Below are 20,419 nucleotides of genomic sequence, written 5' to 3'. Positions count from 1 at the left end.
ATAAGGCAATGACACATTCGTCGTTATATTCATTTATTTTGAATACAATGAGTATGTATAAGTAATTTCTTCCAGAATACCTCCACTAAAACTTCTGATTATTTAATTACAATACACAGACGCTGTTAAAGCATTCTATAAAATTTTCGTGTGCCTTAAAGTGCATTTTGGTAGAGAAATTATGCAAAAATGAAGGTGTTATAAAAAAAACAACACCAAAATAATTATTCTTACTAGTGGAAATCTGGTATTTAATACTGTTGAAACCAATCTAAACTACTGGGAAAGTCATCCATATTATATAATTAGAGTGCAATATAGTGCAAATTTTCAGACCTTGTCCTTTCACATAATTCTATTTGAGAAAACATGTGTTTTACATGTATTTCAGTGAAAACCTTTTATCTGACAGTGAGAAATCCACATGAGGTCTTGACGGAAACATTGTGACATCACATGTATTATGGCGTCATTAAATAACGACAGATCAAAATCAGACTACACAAAGATCATCAAGTACTGAATCAGACTAATTAAGTAAAATCGAGACCTAGTCGAGTACACTTAAGTACAGTTAAGTACAGTCGAGACAATGTCTAGACTGATTGAGTAAAATGTGTGCTCGATTTTACAGGTCGAGCACAAAAACAGGTCAATTCAGACTCTGAGCAGTTTGTAGTGCTAGTATATAAAAGAAAGCGAAACCAAATGATAATCAAACGTCCACTGTAATCGATTCTCCTGCACATGCAAATATGAAGTTTGTTTTACGGATATCTATACTACTATATCAAAAGATCGTTTTTATGTTCACCTGATAAACGTTTAACCGAAGAAAGCTACAAGTCAAACTTATATAAGGGAATATATGCTTGATAGGGTATATTGAAATTTTAACCCTTTTAAATCGAATACTAAGCAATTAGACAAACTAATAATTTCCAGAACTTACCGATGCGATTTCCTTTTAGTTATGTCACATGTTACCTATTACCTTATCGGTACGTTCCGCATCTGCCAGACGCACCACCATACGATGTATTTGGGAATTACACGGGTCATAATCACACGGTTGAAATTTCTAAATTCATCATTGTCACATTGTTTCCTAATGCAGTATTTTATTCAGCATGACTATATAAAATGAGAATACGAATACTAAAAATCTAGACTTGAAATAAGACGTAGGTACAGTTTCCTATATGTTAGCCGACATGACGTATACTGAACGGCGAATCAAAGAACTCAACTTTGTTTTTAACTAATATAGGACAAAGCTGTTGATTAAAAATTGCGCCATGTCAGTCTCTTTCTTTTCCAAATAATTATTATTACCAATAATTGATAAGTTCCAGGTCGACGAGTTCAAACAGAATGATCTTGAAAGTAGAGAAAACTATCCATCTGATAATCAGCATGACTTAATCAGATGACAATACCAATACTAAAACTCCAGGCTAAAATAAGGCTAACACATAATTAGATATTTAAATTCAGTCACGGACCCGCGATATCGCGGGTTTGTTCTAGTGTTAACTATATTTGAAACTTTCTATAGCCCTTGAACAATGTAGACGGCTGACACAGTGCTAGGACACATTTTTGAAGACTCTAGATTTCTATTTCTAGTAATTTTCTATTGTGTTTTGGGCTCCTGCCTCATTGTCGTTTAGTCATATTTCTTTTATTCAAAGATATGACATTTTATTTTTAACTTTATAATATTAATATATAATGATATTCATTTAATAAAGATGAAATGGCACGGCAAAATTCGATGTTGACTCTCTCAAACTCAAACTCTCAAAAGTCATGTTATTATAAAATATTTCCCAACTGGGAGATGTATACATGTATATTCTATAGCTTGAAATTTCTCATAGCAAGAGGTCATGGTTATAACAGTTTCATAATTGTTTTCTACAATAAAATTAATGAACAGTTCGCGATTCTTATAAAGATAATTTGTATGAAAAATCCTATGCGGAAAACTATATTGTATGCGCATAACAGTTACATTATCTTCTTTGTTAATGAAGTTTTTGCAGATGATCTTCTTGACATTGGTAGTAGTAACTGAAGGGTGGGACACAAAAAAATGCAAATGCAATAGTAATTTTAATTCTATATTCCATTTAGTTCTAACATTTCTCATATCTTTCGATGGAGTCGATATTTATCGTAAATTGACATGAATAGTGGTGCAATATTGACATTGTATTTTTTTCAGTTAAATATGTTTAACATATTGAAAATAATAAAATTACTCAAAACATCACCTTTTCACTAACTTATATACAATTCAGAACTGATCAATTGCATTGACGTGTTTTGTTTGTTGAGATTTTTATACTTTTAACACTGTAACATTAATACGACTTATTTATAATATTTTGTATTACCATACATTTCCTACCAATCCTTTCATTCAGTGTGATGCAATATTTTTCATTATAGAAATTAAATAATCGAAAAAAAAATGATTGACGCGAGGTTTGTCTGTCGAAAGTGGAGAAATATTATATTGCTGGGGATTCATTGGTAACATATGTTAGCTATTGACTATTAGACCATACTTGTGCATTGTATGTAGGAAAACTTTAGCTTTCCCTCTCAACAATGTATACAAATACACAACGAGCATGCAACTATGTGTTATTTCTATAAAACTTCATCTGACACAATCCTCTTTTTAAATGTTAAAATTCTAAGGGAAGTTAAAAAAACAATTAAATTGAAATAAAAAAAAACCCGCCTTAAATAAATGTCGATCAATCAAGAACTGTGACGATACGACTCACCTTGATTATTTAGCAAAAAATGTCAACCGGTCAGGGAAAGTATGAATTAGGGATTATAGCAGAAAAGTAAAACCTTTAAACCCTACTGTTTTGCTTTAACAGTTGTATATTATATAACGAAGACTTCAATTCAGTTTCGGCAAAAATCACCACTTGGTCATCCACCATAAATACAGCTTTCAATAAAATGTGACTTTTACTCATTGTTAAAGGCCTTACGAGAAAACAAAATTGTTTTTATTCTCTGGTGGTAAATAGATAGTTGTCTCTTCGTATGATTTGGGAACCATAAATAGTAGTCGACGCTCAACCTGTTGATGCAACCAATATCACTTCTTTTAACGTTCATGTGATTACCACAACTTTTGTCTGTTACCCTTGATTTGTCATCTTGATCAATTTTTCTGATTTATGCATCGATAAACCTTATTAAATCTACTGTTGTCTATATTGAGCAACCATAATACAATAAAATTGAGAAAGAAAATGGGGATTGTGTCAAAGCGACAACAACCCGACCACAGCAGACAACAGACGAAGGCCACAGATGGGTCTTCAATGTAAGGAGAAACTCCCGCACCCGTAGGCGTCCTTCAGTTGGCCCCTTATAAAAAATTTACATGTATACTAGTACAGTGATAATGGACGTCATACTAAACTACGAATTTAAAATTAAAAATCATACAAGACTAACAAAGGCCAGAGGCTCCTGACTTGGGACAGGCGCAAAATTGCGGCGGGGTTAAACATGTTTATGACATCTCAACCATCCCCCTATACCTCTAGCCAATGTAGAAAAGTAAACGCATACCAATACGCACATTAAAATTCAGTTCAAGAGAAGTCCTAGTCCGATTTTAGAAGATGTAACAAAAGAAAATAAATAAAATGACAATAATACAAATATAACAGCAGACTACTATCAGTTAACTGACATGCCAGCTCCAGACTTCAATTAAACTGCTTGTAAGATTATGTCTTCATTATATAAATATCAGGCACAATCCCTCCCGTTAGGGTTTAGTATCATACTTTCATAAAATATATGAAAAGAACATAACCCGTGTCATGCCAACAACTGTTTTTTAAATAAATGTGTTTAGTTCAGATGCAAAGACCCTTTAAGTGAATCAATATTAAAACCAAAATATGCAAGCTTGAATGACCTGTCAACAGTATCGTAACTATATCCCTTCTTAATAAGTCTGTTTAAAGGTTTTGTAAGCTTTTGAGGTGAATACTAACATGTTTGTGCTTTGTAAAGAATATTACCATAAAAGATTGGATGTGAAATACATGAACGTATAAAATGTCTGCATGTTGAGTTATATTTACGAATTATTTCCTTACACCGATGATAAAATGTAGTAAATGCTTTTACTAGTTTGTGATATCGAAAACCCTGGTGCAATAATTTTTCAACCCTTATCTGTATATTAATTTGTCCATTATAAATGTTATAGATATTTGACGATGTGATGTGTAGATTAAGATAATTTGTAAACAGGTTATTTAAGAATTTTCAAATTCTTTTTACACATTATACATGTTGTACGCATGCAGACCAGTGGTGCTTGCGGACAATACATTTTTTTTATTATATATAATATATGAGTGACCACTGCATCTTCACTAGTCAATGATTTCGATCCACTCTCCTAAGAGGGGGGAGTGGATCGTATCCGTTGGCTAGCAAAGATGTGACTGCTGAAGAATTTAAATTGAATTGATAGTAAATAGCAAATACAAGTTATATGTAGTATAATTATATTCTTATAGCACAGAAAAACGCGTAAATAATTGAAATGAATAGAAACGAAAAAATATCGGATTTTGCCAAAATTGTCCTGCCCCAAAGCACTTATGATACAAACTATCTGCAGATCATGATTGTCACTCTTAACATTTTTGATAGAAGAGTAATATTAAAAAACATACCATGCACGTTTATGTGATAATGATTGTCATTGTAGAGAAATCCCGATTTTTACCTAATAAGATGAAATGTGCTAGTAGTTTGTTTTAGGAAGGAGGACAAACTATGCAACTCTAGTTATTATTTCTACTTTATTGATTTCACCATAAATCGTGGAACTATATCACAGAAAAGATAAAAATGTACGTGACTGGTCCATCTTCAGTCATATCGGTATGGTGAAATTAATTGCATATTATGTAAATAATCAATAAGACTAAAGTTATATGTAAACCTCCTTTAGTAAAATAAGTTATAGGAATTTCACAGTTTTTGATAGTTTTTCAGTGTATCGTAAATGATATCATAGTTACTGTTGAAAGCTCCGGCCTTAACATCACGAGTCAAAAACTATGGTTAAAATACCGATACACTGGAAAAATATATAACAAATATGAAATATCAGTTAACTTATTGTAACTTTCACTGTTAAAATATTGTGCATATATATTTTTTTTGTTTTATAAGATTCAGTAACTTGAATATTCCCTTTGTCTGGACCTAACAATCAAACCCCACTCAAAGTCGCGAGTACCAGTTAGATAATATTCATTGACAGTTAGGAAGCGTCAAATAACGTTTCCAACGAAATATGATGATACAGAAATAATACGATTATCGTGAGTGTGCGATGAAGAACTAAACATTACCCTGACACAAATATGTGAAGATTAAGATATATAGAAAAAGATCCAATTCTTAACAATGACGTGTACAGACTTAATTGAATTGCCGCAAACGAAAAAAGAATTTTACAGGGACAATTTATAGAATGACGGTTTAAAGAATGTTATTTTTCGGACTACAATTACATTGAATTGAAGATCAAGGCATGAACTGCATGAATGATTCCCAGCTGAAAATGAAATTGTCTAAGTGATCAGTATGCTATAGGAACGAACTGTGCACCGCTTCTTGCCGACCTCTTCTTATTTTCATATGAATCGGAGTTTCTTTAGACCTTTGTCAAAAACAAAAAGATAAAGAAGACAGATTATTTAATTTCTATCAATTTTGATAAAAAAAGTTTCTTAACCACTTAACCTGAAAATTAATGTAATCACGATAACTATATGAACACAGTTATTTACATTATTGTGCAGTATAATTCTTTTTTTTATAACGATAAATCTTTTATTGCACATTTCTCTGCTGTTTAACAAATTACTCGACTCACAGCATTCAGCCAGATATCTCTGTAAATTAGTTACTGTTTAACTAAGGAGATTATACAGTATATTTATATTTGTGAATTATGGTAAGTTATTATAAATGCAATACGTTGATTTTCATAATTTGTCAATTTTGTGGTGGTCATCATTATGAAAGGTAAAGACGGAAGCTCTACTATCTATTGTCCGATGTTGGTTATAATTTTGACCTTAACCTTGATCAACATATTCCCGTGAAAATTGAGATGATCAAATGATTGAAGGATACTACGTGGAATGATTTCAAGAGCAAAGGATCTCAACTGAGTATTTCTAATGGTGAATTTTGTTTTTATTTCCATTGAATTATAATAGATTGATCAATAAGGAATCTTTTTTATCCTAAAGTATTAGATAATATAGTATAATTCTTATTATAAGCGCAATGCTTATAGGAAAGCTACATCAAAATTGTTTTTAGAATTTTGTGACTATAGATTGCGTCGATACCAAAATTGATTGGAATATAGCGTTTGTCCGCTTTCCATGAAATATGACACGATTCTACAAAAGCAATTATTTCGATACAAAATACAATATGTTTTTGATAACTTCTGTCACGAGAAAAACATGTATTCAGCTATAAAGGTGTATATACCAAAACGTCAATTTAACAACATAGTTGATTGTTTATCTACAAAAAATGCGTCAATTTTCAAGAAGAAATGATTTTTTAAAGTTCTTTTCCCACTTGGCTTAAATATTACAGTCCCAACCTAAACGGTTAAAAAATATATACAAATTCGGCTGTCTCACAATGCTCTTCAACTTCGTACTTTATTTGGCCTTTTTAACTTTTTTGGATTCGAGCATCACTGGTGAGTCTTTTGTAGACGAAACAAGCGTCTGGCGTATATACAAAATTTAGTCCTTGTACCTATGATGAGTTTATTTACAACCGCTGGGTCGATGCAAATGCTGGTGGAGATTTATTTCCCGGAGGGTATCACCAGCCCAATAGTCAGCACTTTTTGTGCTGACATGAACTATCATTGATATGGTTATATTTATAAATTAACTATTTACAAAATTTAGAATTTTGGAAATACTAAGGCTTTTCTACCTCAGGCATAGATTACCTTAACTGGATTTGGCAAAACTTTTAGGAATTTTGGTCCTCAATGCTCTTCAACTTCGTACTTTATTTGGCCTTTTTAACTTTTGTGGATTCGAGCGTCACGGATGAGTCTTTTGTAGACAAAACGCGCGTCTGGCGTATATACAAAATTTAGTCCTGGTATCTATGATGAGTTTATTCACCCCATGTCATACCCAAGGAAATTGTCACCCAATGAACGGAACATCTTTGTGGTCGCTTTAACATTAAAAAAAAAACGTCTCCATTGAAATGTCTCAGCGCCTTAAGTACCATAAGAGCCATTATAATTTAATGTAATCATTTAGTGCTGTCCAAATTTTTATAGAGAAATATCAATTTTTTATGTGTGTTCAACATTAGCAACTGTCATCCCTTGATTTTATAACTATGCTGGGCGTAAAATATGTCCATCATGTTCACACATATTTGAAAAGCCAACGTAAAGAATTCGAAAGGACAACAAATGAGAGCTATAATAATCCGCCCTGGACTCATAACTACATGTACATGTAAACCGGCACTACTGATGACACTGCGATCAATCTACTGATGAATAAAAAGAGCAATCCAGCAAGCTATCTACTCCAAGCATTTACTCAAATGTTTTGAAATACTTTCAAAAGATCCTAAGCTGATTTGATGAGGGTAGTTTTAACGACCTTGACTGGCTATACAGCCATCACATGGTCAGCTTAACTGAGTAAACCGTTGATGTCCTTTTTTATACAGGCAGTATTCGCTGTCACATTAAAACAACAGTAACATATCATTGAAAGCAAACTGTTACACACGTGTATAATACGTTTCATTTGTCAAATCAGACAGATAATTACTTTGCATGTCATTAAATCATTTTAAAACCTATATTTCTGAAGAGAAAAAGGATATTCCCATAATTTATCAATGAAATGTATCGGGAAGAACGAATATGAAAGTAAAATAAAAGTGCTGACATAACAATATTTTGAAATTAGAACCTTTAGAGAAAGACTTATTTTTGAGATCCTTTTAATGTTTTAAAGTTACATGTATGATCTTGCCTCTTATAAGAAAAAAGTCAAATGAGTTACAAAGCATGACATAAAGGTTGAAAATGAGAAACAACAACGACTTAACTTACATTCTATAGCTTGACATTACTCATTCGGTAACACAAGTGTTCGTATATAACAGTTTTGTATATTTTTTCAACAACACAATCGATCAGCAGTACGTGATCTTATCAAACTTTATGTTTTGTAAGAAAAATCCCATGCTTAAAACTATATTGTATGCACATAACAGATATATACTTATGTTAATGACATTTTTTGCAGATGATCTTCTTGACATTAGTAGTACTAGTTACTAGCTCTGCTGGTTGGTGGTGGGGCAAAAAAAGTTACAAATGCAATGGTAATTATATTTCTATATGTCATTTCATTCTAACATTTCTCATAGTTATCCATGGAGTCGATATTTATTGTAAATGGACGGGACCAGTTGAACAATATTTACATTGTATTTCTGTCGTTATAAGTTTTTAACGGAATTCAATTTGTTTAAAATAATAGACTCATTCATGATATAACTCTTCCCTAACTTGAATTTGAGAAATTCGGGAATTACACCTTGCTGTTTTGCTTAAACAGTTTTGTATAATTTAACTTATGATATATGGGGGCATAAAGAGCATAAGACGCTTTAAACTTGTTGTAAACCTGTCGACGCACCCAATAACGCTCCTTGATTTGTCTTCTACATATACGCAAACTGCTGTTTCCTATTTATGAGTCAATCATACCACACCTCATTATCTTTATATTGATATGACCATCGGTTCCATATCTTAAATGTTGTTGCTACCTAGACCTATCTAGATATAATGAGTAATTCAAAATAGTTTGTAAACATGTTGCATATGTATTTTTCATAATATTTTTGCAACATAATCAAGGGTCAATATACAAGTATACTTAAAAATATGCAACATCGTTTAGATTGCTTGTTATGTAAGACTATCTGCAGATCGTGACATTTACATTTCACATTTATGATACAATGTGATATACTAAAATATATGACGCACCTTTATGTGATTATGGTTCTAAAAAGACAAATTGTGTGTGTTACAAAAATATAAACAAACAACCTACGTAATCTTTTATAACTTGTAGATCCTTCTAGAGGAGAGCCTTACTATTTTGGAACAACAGCACTATTCTGCATGACAAAGAAAGGAAAGCGAGATGCACCATCGCGAGGCACTAAAAGTCTTAGTCATCGATGGATCAAATACAAGGGATATTATTTTGAAAGAATAACCAGCCGCGATATCTATACTTATGGATCATCAACGGATTCTGACAAGTGCTCAACACAGCGTGAAAGTAAACCAGCTGGATACAGTTCTCTAAGCGTGGATTGTATTAAACGCTGTACATATAACTATAAAAGAAAATATGGAAATTATGGATGGTGGGGAAACAACTGCCATCATTATGCAAACCGTATCTCCGAAATTCTGTGTACAAAAACAACCTGTCCTTCATGGTGTGAATACTAAACCCGCCTCATATTTACATTATATATCTGCTTATTCTTGATGAAAGAAGGAGCATTTAATCTACTGACATATTAAAGGATATAATTTTTCTATGATTACTTTAAACTTTATTTCAATTCTTACTCATTTGAAAATAGAAATTACTTCATTTGAAATCTCATTTCTCGTTTTTTATATAGATTATACCGTTAGTTTTCCCGTTTGAATCATTTTACATCTCGCCAATGTGTTTGTATTGTCTTTCATTTTTTTGGTGGTGTGTTTTGTATATGCGACTTTTTGTAATTCTTTGGTTCTTATAACGTGACTCTGTCAGTATGAATAAAGGCAACAGTAGTATACCGCTGTTCAAACTCATAAATCCATGGACAAAAAACAAAATCGGGGTAACAAACTAAAACTGAGGGAAACGCATAAATATAAGAGGAGAACAACGACACAACACTACAATGTAACTAACACACACAGAAACGGACCAAGCATTAGACAAAATCCCACGAGAATAACAAATATAACATCAAAACCAAATACATGAATTTGGGATAGACAAGTACCGTGACACGTCTTATCCCAATGTCAATTTACACTAAAAAATAAGAGAAAACAAACGACGCAACGTTAAATTGTAATACACACAGAAACGAACTATAATATAACAATGGCCATATTCCTGACTTGGTACAGGACATTTTTAAAGGAAAAAATGGTGGGTTGAACCTAGTTTTGTGGCATGCCAAACCTCGCACTTTAATGGCAATGTTAAATATAACATAGAAATGACAACATAATATTACAGGACTATAATACAAATAAATAGGAAAACGTATTAGACAAAGAAACACATGATTAATGAATAACAAAAAGCATCAGGTTTAAAATTTAATACGCCAAAAACGCGCCTCGTCCACACAAGACTCACCAGTGACTTCCAGATATAAAAGATCGAAAGCGAAAAAAAGTAAAAAGTTGTACAGCACTGAAGATCAAAAGTTGAAAAAGGTTGTGTTAAATACGGCAAAGTTTTTATTCTTGGGATAAGAACATCCTTATTATTTAGAACAATTAATGCTATTGCAAACAGTAAATTTTATCAAATGAATATAACAGATATACATAATGAAACTGAAGTATTAACTCATTACATAAAACAAACACGAATACATAATGAATGACCAACACAGAATAGACACACCCGATTCAGTCCAGGCCTCAACGCAGTAAATTATGAAAATGACGTCACATACCATGATGAAAAGGCATTAAAAATTACGTCACATACGATGGTGAAAAGGCATTAAAAATTATGTCAAATTTGAACATATGAAAAACTATATCTCAAAAGTAAGATAGAATTAGGATAGATTAAAGATTAAAATAGAACTAAATACTGATATTGCATTTAAACACAATGCATATTGCAATACTTATTAATAGCAATTAACTATAATATATATATATATATGTGCAGTTTGTTATGAATCCAACTTCAAACGTAAATTATCGTACAGATTATGTTGACCAAAATTAAATCTAATAAATGACGGCGGTGATTAATTTTTGTTTCCATAACACATAAATATAATAGAAAAGACGTCAACACATTTGACAAAATCCGATGAGAATTACAAATATAACATTAACATTTAAACTAAATACATGAATTTGGGATAGACAAGTACCGTAACACGTCTTATAGTAATGCGAATTCACACTCAGCAAAACAGTCACAATCGGGAATAAGTCACGTTTGGTAATTAAAAGATTAGACGACATAATGACAAACCACAATCTACCATGTGGTAAAAATGTCCTTAGCTAGTTTGGTTAAACACACATCGTATGGATCCACCAATTCGTGATGGTGTCCATAAAATTTACGGAGTGTCAATTTTCATCTGTCCTCCTCATAACTTTGTTGGAGAAATTTCTGCGTAAGTAGCACACTCCTGTCTATGAAGTCCGTATAGTGTGAACAAGAACGTGAATAACGTATCAATTGTGATGTAAACACCATACGAAGGGGCAGGTGGTATGTTACTGCTGAGAAATGGGAAATTGATAATTGGGAAGTTGAAATCGTCCCGTTTGTCATAGATTTTCGTGTGAAGTCGTCCATCTACGTCAATATTGAGGAAAAGATCAAGGTATGAAGCAGTCCTTCTAGTATCAGTAGTATCCTTAATTTCAAGTTCACTGGGATATATGAGATGTAAGTATTGGCTGAAGTATGGGTTATTCAATGATAGAACATCATCAATATATCGGAAAGTAAAATTAAAGAATTTCGCAAGGTGCTTTTTCTTTTTGTCTTTTAGAAGGTTTTGAATAAATTCTGCTTCATACGAGTACAAACACAAATCAGCCAGCAGGGGTGCACAATTAGTACCCATTGGAATACCGATTGTCTGTTGAAATATAAATCCTCCAAACTCAACAAATATATTGTCGATCAAAAAGTCCAGCATTTTGATAATATCATCTTCAGTATATTTTCTGGAAGATTCAGTGTGATTCTTCACAAAATATGAATTATTGTAACCCAAAACAAGAAATTTGTATCTACGATTCCCATTTTTATAGAAAAAGCTCTGTTTTATGAGATGGTGAAGTCGATGTTTCAACTGAGCATGGGGAATAGTAGTATATAGCGTAGAAAAATCTAAAGTTTTTATGTTGCTGCAAAATTGCAAAGATTGTGATCGAAGGTTAAGCAGTAGATCTTTGGAATGTTTGAGAATCCACATCTGGTTAACACCACTGGTAGAATATATCTCCTCACAATATTTTTGAAGCCCATCTTTAACTGTAGAAAGAATAGTAACCAGTACTTTAGAAAGATGTTTAGTCGAACCTTTTTGAAGAACCAGCTATGTATCGTTCTTTATATGGAGTTTTGTGTAATTTAGGTATCCAGTATAATGAGGGCAAGTTTTCTTCATTTTCTTTGATGTTGATACCAAAAGAAAGAAGGACAGATTTATGATTTTGTAAAATTTCGTCCTTGGTAAATGATGTTAAAGAATATGTAGGATTACCAGTAGTTTTATCAATTCCAAGCTCTGTAGTGAGACATTGCAAAAAATGTTTTTTACATATGAAGACAATATTATTGGAGGCTTTATCTGCTGGAACAACGACATATTTGTCATGCAAAGAGGATAAAGCATCCACAACCTCAGGATTCTTGTGATATTATTCTATTTTATGTCATTATGATATATTTCTATTATGAATTACAATATACGTTGAACCACAAACGTCAAAATCATTCAATCGCGTAGTTTTTTTTTAACTATTTGTGGATTCTTATAAATTCTATATATAACTTTTGGACTAGTTTAAATCTCGGTCTATTTCTGAAATTTATTCTTACATACTTTTGAATTTTTAACCCTGTATGCTAACATTGCCTAGGTAAATTTTAAAATTGTTTGTATGCACATTTAACGACAAATCTATGTGACGTATACAATTTTCTGACGTCAGACACGCACATCAATGAATGTGTTTGTAGATAGATGTTTTTGTGTTCTGTTAAATTGTTCCTTTTAAAATTGTTATACGATGATGACTAATGTACCCATATTCTGACTATTTTATTTATTGTGTCTGTTTAGTTAACGCATCAATGTAAATATAACGGAAATTGATGAGACTGTCATCAAAGTGAGAGGGTTAGCGCTATAAAACCAGGTTTAATCCACCATTTTCTACATTTGAAAATGCCTGTACCAAGTCAGGAATATGACAGTTCTTGTCCATTCGTTTCTGATGCGTTTTGTTATTTGATTTTGCCATGTGATTATGGACTTTCCTAATTGATTTTCCTCTAAGTTCAGTATTTTTGTGGTTTTACTTTTTACACTAGTCATTTTTGGACCCCAAGATAGCTTGCTGGTCGGTGTGAGTCAATGCTCCGTGTTGAAGACCTACAATGGTTTACTTTTATAAATTGTGAATTAGCACTCAAACCACATCTTGTTATATCTTATTACACAGAATGTTTTGACTTATTTTTGGAAACGTCATAAAAAAATGTCAAATAACAAATAAAACTTTTTAAGTAAAATTCAAATCGGTAACTCCTTGAAATATTATTTCTATTATTTCCCTTTACCAAATTTACTGATTACACGGTTAATTAGATAATACGATAAACACACAACTGCCTTATTTTTACGAAAAACTGTTAATACATGAACTATCATTGACGGTGTCGGAGTCATGATGATAAATCAACCCAAAAAATGATGATGTAAACAATTACAGATCACTATACGGCCTTCACTAATGAGAATAACACATTCAATAAGAACAGCTAACGTCATGATACAAGTCTATAACCTTAAACGGCATAGGGGATAGCATTGGGGGGGGGGGGGGGGGTCGTGTCACGTTTAGACCCCACAAACACATAACATATGTTGCGAAGATACACGTGTTTTAATCGCTAAAACAATCTCTTCTCATCCTGAAATTAGACAGGTGTATAACAGTAAACCATTTGAAAATCTGTGCAAATACATTGCAAATGAACTGTTTAAAATAAGATCGACCTTTCAACAATACCAAAATATAAGTGTCGGCATAATGCAGTACAACATTTGTCAATTTCAAGCGAAACGTCGATTTCGGATTATTATCGTTGTTTGTCATGTAACTTTAAAAGTTCACTTCACAATCAACATGTGAACCAAGTTTCAATTAACTTGCTTGTTCTGTGGACAGATGCAGAGATCAGAAAATACAATGTCCCTTTACCATGGTAGACCGTGCATAAAACGATCAAGAAGATGGATTTATTCATTAACCTATATGAGACCATTATTAATTTGAAAGGTTAGCACTACTTGAATGTAGTTTTTTAAAGGTTTTGTTTGAAAACGAAAACACAGTAAGAAGATCAGGTATGATTCCTTAAATTATTGTTGATCATTTCTGTATTCTTTAATTTATCAGGTCTTTTTTCCTTTTCAAAATATTTAAAAAAAAAACAAAAAAAAACAGTATTTTCTATTCTTTAAAGTTTAGCCGATTTTCTGTTCTATATCATTTTTATTCCATATGACTGTTTATTTTGGCAAATAATATTTATTCTACAACCCTATTCAGACATTCCTGCACCCCCTTTAATTAATTCCAAAAACTAAACACGTTACATACAAATTAAACATGATTTCCATACCTTTTTATGTGAAGCAGCCATTTTGATTGTTTAGGTTCAAATAATTACAATGTTTGAAAATTATATCTGATAATCATCGGGAAAATGTCAATGTTTTTTTTAATTTAAAATCGATGCACGTCAAAGAAATATGAAGTATTCTATAATAAATGTATGCAATTAAAAATGTGTTACAATTTCATTGCTGTTGAAATATACAAGTATTTTTCACTTCTTGGAAATAATTATTGATAGGACGATATTGATTACATAACATAACATAACATAACATAACACATTAATAATATTAAATAATATTGGTGTCGATACAGAATGCAGCACAAGTTTCGGAATGAAATAAATTCTAACGGTAAGACTATAAAAATAGATGTGAAAATCTAGAGCAAATGATGTGATAGTTGATTGTACTTATACCGTCCAGTGGCTATTATTTCTTACATTTTTTAATACATTCATAGCATTGTCAAATAGATAAAAATTGGCTCAAATATAAACGACAAAATAAGAATTTGATATGGCTAGTCGGATTTTCAACGGAGGGGATGCCACAATTTTGAGATGTGGGATAAAAGAGGTAAACATGTAGTACTGTGCTATGTAGTTGTAAAAAGGGGGATCTAGGAAAAAAATGAAAAAATAACGGGAACTGCAATACAAACATGTGGGATTCGGGATATCAGAAATCCCTCTTTCACTCCTCTTACTTGTATCACAATTATTTAAAAGAAAATCTGAATTGAACATCAAGTTAAAAAAAGATGAAAAGAACAAAAGTAATTATATGCCAATAACTGTAAAATGTTTATTATCCATAACCCCTTGTTAGTTGTGAAACTCTTGATGTTTTCATTTTTAGTTTTATAGAATCTTAAAATATATTATCAAGATGACAGTTTATGTTTCAATAATTTAAAAACCTTAACCCTAACACTAATCCTACCCTCACGATACTGTAGCACTGACCATAACGCACATTAGAAATTTGAATGTAACAGTACAATTCTGTAAGACCGACTTAATTCATCGGTTGATTGATAACCTACTTTAAGAACACCCATCCATTCCAATTGAAAAACTTATTATATCAATCATGCAAAGACACTAGTTAGTGAGCAGATGTTATCTGTTGGATCTAACATTCAAACAGAAGCGACAAAGTGGCTAATTCATATTGTGACCAATTGGGAAATACGGTTAACCATGGTTAAACCGACCGGTAATTTAATCGAAAACATTTGTTAACAAAATCTATTGTCATGTCTTATAGTTAATGTTTTGAATAGTTTAACAACCTGAATCAAAACCAAACCTAAACACTTACCGTAGATTACATACCCTGTCATAACACTAGCCCAAATGCCTAACCGAACATAAACGGACGTTTTTGAAGTTGCCTAAACGGAAGTTTTTGAAATTGAATATGCCAATAAAAGCAACGTTACCATGGAATTTAAAACGAGCTTAACTGAACATTTGCTAAACAAAGTTCTTCAGAGGGAGTTCTCCTATAAATTAAAGCTTGTTCCAAACCACTCTCTCCATTCCTAAAACAAATGCATGTTATCAATATTTGAAAAGTACACAGGGTAATAAATTGGACATCTAAACAAAACAAAATGAGAGAAATTTGTGTCTTGTGTACTATTATTTGTCTGTTTATTTTTTTTTGTAGCCATGGAGTTGTCTGTATATTTTCGATCTGTGAGTCTGACTGTCCCTTTGGTATCTTTCGTCCCTCTTTTTGTACCTTTCGCCATCTTTTTTGTAATATTCAATAGATGATTAGTTGAATTCTAAATATGTTAACCCCCAAAATGGATCGTTTTATAAGTCTTGTAATCACTTCTATCCCCTGTAGATAATGTGAAACCGGTTAATTTAAAACGCCTTGTGGACAGTCCATACAAAGAGTGGGATACAGGTCTTTAAGTTTACACGTGTAATCTTTCTTTCTGCGTATATTACGTAAAATCACACAACTACTGATCTCCGAGGAGAATTCAAAAAGGGAAGTCGTGGTACTGACAAGATGGTGGATTGAACCTGGTTTTATAACTAGCGAAATTGTGTTTTTAATATTTTCTGTTTAATCATCAGTATTAGAATGCATATAGTGCTAGATTGTTCATATGGTTTTATGTACATTTTGAAGTTGGAGTGTTAATGTTAATGACCGAAAATTAAATCTGTTATATGATGAAATATAATTAAACCTCGAGTGCGAATTTGGGAGTAGGCCACACCCGAATACGGACATGTTATATTATAAAAAGATAAATTTGTTTTAGACAAAAATGTTTTTTTATCCGATAAAACATAGACTAGTCATGTAATCGTTGGATTGTAATACATGCTCCCCGTTCGTTCGTATCATTCGTCTAAAGGTATGAAAGCATTATAAAGAGCTAAATGTTAACAGTCAAAATCTCTAAGATCAACTATTCATAAGGATATCATATAATAGTTTAAATACAGATTGCATCATTTATGATAACTTTTCGTGTACCAACCATTAAATCATTCATAGTTGTTTTTCATTTGTTTAAAGTATTTGAGCTTTTAATTTTTTCCATTTGTTAGGGGAATTTCCGATTTGAATATCCTTGGAGCTCGGTATTTTCACTGGTATTAACCCTTTCCCTTTCACACGATACAGCTTACCGGTGAAGCCAATTTCAAGACTTTTTGGGGGCATTTAGACTTGTTCCATCGCCTTTTGCTGACGTACAGATGTGGTTAAGGGCTCAAATTACTCAGTTACTCAGATAACCAGCAATGTGATTTAATGTGCACCAAACTTCTATAATTATTAGTTTATAGTCAGGTCGCCCCTAACTGATGTGTATTTTTCAGTAAAAACCATTTTTTTTCTTCAAATTTTGAGGAATAATCTCAAAAAGAAGTGCAAAGAAAACTGCTATTTTAAGAGGATTTGTGACTTTTTTCACTAACTATGCAGTGAGTTTATGAAGAATAATATAAAACTAATAGTTCTAACTTGTACACTAGTTGAAAATGTAATTTTTAGTGTTCCAACGCAATCACAAACTTGAAATGCGCTAAAAATCCGATGTCATTTCTTAAAGATATTATGTGAAAAGAGACAAAAACCACTAAAATATTCTGAAATTTTTTTTCAGAGTTGAAATAGATGTAAAAAAAAACATGGTTTCGTAAGTGTTGAGTAATGATAAAGTTGAAAACACTTTTGTTTGAATAAAGGATTATTTCAATGCAAAAATGACATTTTAAAGAGTGGATTCCTCCTATATTTGCGTAAAAATCATGCATTTGGCCACAAAAATTTATGATCTGAACACATAATTTCTAAAAGAAAACAAACTGGGTGAGGATCTTTATATTATTATCATTTTTTAATTTCTTCAGTAGAAGAAGACTTGAGTACTTAGATTGCAATAAATTCTTGACAATGCCAGTGGCGCAGGGGTACGCTAAGCTATCCCAAGGCGCGAATTCGAAGATTGAGTGTTCGAATTCCACTGCTAGGGTTGGAAAAAAATAATTCCTACATTCAATGTAACTTAACTTAACTTTACTTTCAATTTCGAAAAGAAAAACTACAAACATGACGAAATGTTTTTAAAAGAATGTGTGTGCCAAATTGCCCCCCCCCCTTTTTTTTCCCCTTTGCTCCATCGGGCTATGTCTATGGTGTACCTAATCAAGCATTGGTAATTCAATGAATTTTCCCTTGTAAAAATAAAATTTAGGTTGCTGATCAATTGAAAACGAATTAAACAAATAACTAGGGTCCAAGTTTGAAATTGGACAAAATGAGCGTCTAAAATCAGCTATTTTGAATGTTAAGGACATCTATATTTCAAGGCCTATAGCACGTTGTGCGTCTTTTTATACCAATATGATAACTTATATGTCTTCAACAGACTCGAGGCATTGTGTTTCCACCAAAATCCGACCCTATAAGGGCAACAATATGTCTCTGCACGACTTTTTGCCCAAGGATTTCGTATTTTTTCACTTTTTCTGCAACAGTCACGTGACTTCTGGAAATATACCACGTGACCAAAAAATGACGAATTTTCTTTTGAAATATTTTACCAATTATCTACCATTTGAGCACAACATGGCATGTTTATGACCATTGATGCGAATGCAGTTTCATTTAAACCTTGATAATGTATTTTCGATAAGTAAAGGTCTAAAAGAGGGACGAAAGATACCAAAGGGACAGTCAAACTCATAAATCTAAAACAAACTGACAACGCCATGGCTAAAAATGAAAAAACTATAGTACACATGACACAACATAGAAAACTAAAGAATAAACAACACGAACCCCACCAAAAACTAGGGGAGATCTCAGGTGCTCCGGAATGGTAAGCAGATCCTGCTCTACATGTGGCACCCGTTGTGTTGCTTATGTGATTACAAATCCGGTAAATAGTCGAATTCGGTAGGTCACATTCATGAAAGGGAAGGGGATTGTAGTTACGACGTAAGGAACATATCCGATATCATTTGTGAAACGGTTATTCCATAACGGTCAACCAACTCGTGATGGGCGTCCGTAAAATTTACGAAAGGATAATTTCAACTTCACCATTTGGAACTCTTGGTTTAATAGCTTCCTTGTGAGCAGTAACCCTCTATCAAGAAAATCATGATAGGAAATGCAAGCACGGGAATATCGTATCAATTGGGAGATATATACCCCGTATGCAGGTGCTGCTGGAAAGTTGCTACTTAGAAATAGAAAGTTCACAATTGGAAAGCTGAAATCATCTCTTTTGTCGTAAAGTTTTGTTTTCAACCGACCCTCATTGTCAATTTCTGGATGTAAGTCAAGATATGAAACCGACCTAACTGTATCTGTAGTATCCTTTATCTCCAATTCGATGGGATAGATGCGTTCCACATAGTCACCAAATTTTGAATTGTTTAGTGAAAGAACGTCATCTATATAGCGGAAAGTAGTGTTAAAGGATATTGCTAACTTCTTATCTTTCTTCCTAAGAAGTTCCTGCATGAAGTCAGCCTCATAATAATAAAGAAACAAGTCGGCAAGTAGAGGGGCACAGTTTGTTTCCATTGGGATGCCGAAAGTCTGTTGAAAAACACGTCCTCCGAACGTTACAAATATGTTGTCAATCAAGAAATCAAGCATCTTAATAATATCGGTTTCAGAGAATTTTTTGTTTGAATCAGAGTGATTCTTTACAAAGTATGATTTATCCCTTCCTAAGACAAGATACTTGTATCTACGTTGGCCATTCTTTTTTATGAAGCAAAGTAATACCAACTCTTTCAATTTGTCTTTTGGTTTGGAATGTGGAATACTTGTGTACAGAGTAGAAAAGTCAAATGTTTTAATACTGTTACAAGATGAAAGAGAGTTAGATTGTATGTACTCTAAAAGATCTTTGGAATTTTTAAGTATCCACATCTGATTCACGCCACCTCTAGAATAGGCAGTTTCACAATAACTTTGAAGCCCGTCTTTGATTGCTGATAAAATAGATGTTAATAATTTAGAAAGAGGTTTCGTGGAGCACTTGGAAGACCCAGCAATATACCGTTGTTTGTAAGGACACTTATGTAGTTTAGGTATCCAATACAGTGAT

The sequence above is a fragment of the Mytilus edulis genome, chromosome 13 (assembly GCF_963676685.1).
Source record: "Mytilus edulis chromosome 13, xbMytEdul2.2, whole genome shotgun sequence".
Lineage (NCBI taxonomy): Eukaryota > Metazoa > Mollusca > Bivalvia > Mytilida > Mytilidae > Mytilus > Mytilus edulis.
The sequence above is the reverse complement of the archived record's forward strand: the minus strand, read 5'-3'. Positions refer to the sequence as shown.